The sequence below is a fragment of the Micromys minutus genome (genome assembly GCF_963924665.1).
Source record: "Micromys minutus genome assembly, chromosome: 21".
In the NCBI taxonomy this organism is placed as follows: domain Eukaryota; kingdom Metazoa; phylum Chordata; class Mammalia; order Rodentia; family Muridae; genus Micromys; species Micromys minutus.
Genome location: NC_137956.1, coordinates 2,529,482 through 2,532,974, shown reverse-complemented (window position 1 = coordinate 2,532,974; position 3,493 = coordinate 2,529,482). Strand labels below are relative to the sequence as shown.

The following is a 3,493-nucleotide window of genomic DNA, read 5'->3' as shown; positions in this document are numbered from 1 at the left end:
TAACACTTATAAAACATAAATATGATTTCATATATAATAGACAAATATCTAGGACTATATAAAATCAGTGTTATAATATTAATATGGAACTAGAGAAAGAAAAGAATTAAAAAAATATATTGCAATAAGCCCTTAAAATTTTTTATCCTAGGAATATCTTTCTTGTGTAAGGCTATGGAGAATTTGTGATGTTTGGAAGTCAGGGGTTTAGTATAAACAGACTTGGAGCATTGTAGGCTTAGGTGGACAGCCTCTAGGCAGAGAACAGATGAGTTGTAGGTACCTGAAGCTGCTTCCAAGATGATGCCCACACCATTTATCCTGTTGAAAGAGGGTACTGATAGCTTCCAAAGCATCCCTTAGCTTGTGAGTAATATCAGTGTCTGCGAAGTGATTGCTGAGGCTGTAAGAACCACCCTGGGTCTCCATGGCATGGGCAAACTTATTGTGGATGGCCGAGGCAAAGTAACAATTTCTAATGATGGGGCCACAATTCTGAAACTCCTCCATGTTGTCCATCCTGCAGCAAAGACTTTAGTGGACATTGCTAAATCCAAGACGAAAAGGTTGGTGATGGCACTACCTCAGTGACCCTGCTGGCTTCGGAGTTTCTGAAGCAGGTGAAGCCCTAGGTGGAGGAAGGTTTGCACCCCCATGCCATTATAGGAGCTTTCTGCACGGCCACCCAGCTGACTGTTAACAAAATCAAGGAGATAGCTGGAACTGTGAAAAAGCAAGAAAAGGTAGAACAGAGGAAGATTCTAGACACGTGTGCAATGACAGCCCTGAGCTCCAAGATGATCTCCCAGCAGAAGGCCTTCTTCACCAAGATGGCAGTTGATGCTGTGATAATCTTGTTCAACTGCTGCAACTTAAAATGACTGGCATCAAGGAGGTGCAGGGCAGAGCCCTAGAGGAGTCTCAGCTGGCAGCTGGTGTTGCGTTCAAGAAGACTTTCTCTTCTTTCTCATGCTGGGCTTGAAAGGCAGTCCAAGAAGAACTCCGAGAGGTGTAAGAACCTTCTAAATGCTGAGCTTGAGCTGAAATTAGAGTCCATACAGTGGAGGATTACAGGGCAGTTGTTGATGCCCAGTGGAGAAGACCCATCAGTCTGGGGCCAAGGTCTTCTTGTCTAAGCTCCCTACTGGGGATGTGGCCACCCAGAACTTTGCTGATATGGACATGTTTTGTGCTGGCCGTGTGGCTGAGGAGGATCTGAGCAGTTGATAATGATGGCTGTGGAGGCTCCATCCAGACCAGTGTTAGTGCTCTGATTCCAGATGTGCTGGGCCGCTGCCAGGTGTCTAAGGAGACCCAACTTGGAGGAGAGAGGCACAATTTCTTCACTGGCTGCCCTAAGGCCAAGACAGGGACCATTATTCGCTATGGTGGTGCCGAGCAGTTTATGGAGGAGACAGAGAGTCTCTACATGATGCCACCATGATTGTGAAAAGGACCATCAAGAATGACTCTGCGGTGGCTGGTGGTATAGCCATTGAGATGGAGCTTTCCAAATACCTTCAGAATTACTCGAGGACCACTCTAAGGAAACAGCAGCTGTTGATTAGGGCATATTCCAAGGCCCTGGAGTTTATTCCACCACAGCTACGTGACAACGCTGACACTGGTGCCACAAACATCCTCAACAAGCTGTGGGCTCGACATGCACAGCGGGGCATGTGGTATGAGGTGGACATCAACAACGAGAACATCACCAAAGACTTCCAGGCATTTGTGTTGGAACCAGCCATGGCGTGCATCAACGCTCTGACAGCAGCTTCTGAGACTGCGTGCCTTATTGTGTCTGTGGATGAGACTATCAAGAACCCCCGCTCCACTGTGGATGTTCCAGCTCCAGTCTGCACACCTCTTTGTGAGGTGAATTGGGGGCAAATAATGAACCCATGTGCATGTGTGAAAGTATGCAGCTCAGGCTTAGGAAGGCAGCTACGGTATTAATAGGCTTGTCATGCACACTTGAGGATTGAAGTTATAATCCACGGTGTCCATGAGACGAAGGATGCTGGGGGTGGACGGGCATGCACCTGTAGTCTCAGCTCTGGTGAGGTACAGACAGGCAGATCTTTGGATATTATTGGTCAGGCCAACTTGACAGTCTGAACTATAGGTTCAGTGAGAGACCTGCCTCAAAAAATAGAGGGTGATTAAGGAAAGTAGCTCATGTCAATCTCTGATATGTATCTGCACACCCACACATGTGTTCACACACATAAACATATACACATATACATGCACTCACAAAAGAGAATGAAGTCATTTTATTTTTGGTACGGATTTTATTTTTGGTAGGAGATAATTCTCATAATAAGATATAAGACATATTCAATAGATCTAAGCTAGTTTAGCCTCTGATGTGTCATTACTTTTTCAGAAGATAATTATCCATTTATTATCTATTGCCCATGTCATATGACACTGAGAAATTGATCAGCATTCATCCAAAAATGTATGCCTTTGGAATGGAAAGAGCTGCCAAGTGTGGATTAAATTGATAAAAAATAATTCCAAACATGATTAGAGTCACTTTGTTGTATACCCTGCACAGCAGGTGGAGAATCCTTAGAAAGAATTAAGGAAAGGTTTAGGGAAAGCAGATTAGTGGGGAAAGATTAAATGTGTTTCAAAAGCACCCCAGAACATATTTTAAATGACAGTCCTTCCACAAGCAACGTTAAGCTATTGGAACACAGAGAAACCCAAGCCCTTTGTCCAATACCTATCGCATATACAGTAAGACACATAAGGGCATGAGCCCTTGTGGAACAAACTGTGAATGCAGAAGATACTTAGACGTGATGATTGTGGCTGATGACTGCTATTTTTTTCTTTTTCACTTCACATTTAATTATACAACTTATACAGGAAAACATTCGTATTGTAAAAGATTCTGACAACACAAATATATAAAAGAAAATGTAAGGTCTAGAGGCTGAGGCTTAGTGTGTAAAGCATAGCACTTGGGGACAGAAGCTCAGATTTTCAGAATCCACTGAGAAAGGGTGGTTGCTACTTCTAATTCTGATGCTTGGGAAGCAGTGATGAGATCTTTAGGAAAAGTGGGTTGCCTAGACTAGCAGGAATTAGCCAACTCTAGGTTCAGCAAGAGAGCCTATATTGAGTGAAGAGACATCAAGGAAGACATCTTGTCAGCTTTTTGGACTGTACATGCATTCACACGTACACCTACACATATAACTTCAACCATACCCCCACACACAAGCACACAAAATTTCAAATGATTGACACAGCATCTTTAATGCATTTATGTCTCTCTGTGTGTATTGTATTCATATGTGTTCACATATGTGTGAGTATACCAGTATGAGTACCAGTAGAGGTCAGAGGTTAACATTATCTGACCATTATAGTGACCAGTATCTGTCATTTGTCACCTAGTTTCTTGTCACAGTGTCTTTCACTGAACTCACTCTGCACTAATCTAGTTGGCTACCAAGCCCCAGGTTTTGTCTCT

At 43.4% G+C, this 3,493-nt stretch overlaps 1 pseudogene across 1 annotated transcript; it reads left to right on the top strand.

Annotated features, from left to right (window-relative positions):
• Nucleotides 1-300: 300 nt before the first annotated feature.
• LOC308434162 (T-complex protein 1 subunit eta-like) lies at nucleotides 301-1,959 on the top strand (annotated as a pseudogene). Its single transcript has one exon. The product of its transcript is annotated as a T-complex protein 1 subunit eta-like (transcript).
• Nucleotides 1,960-3,493: the final 1,534 nt, after the last annotated feature.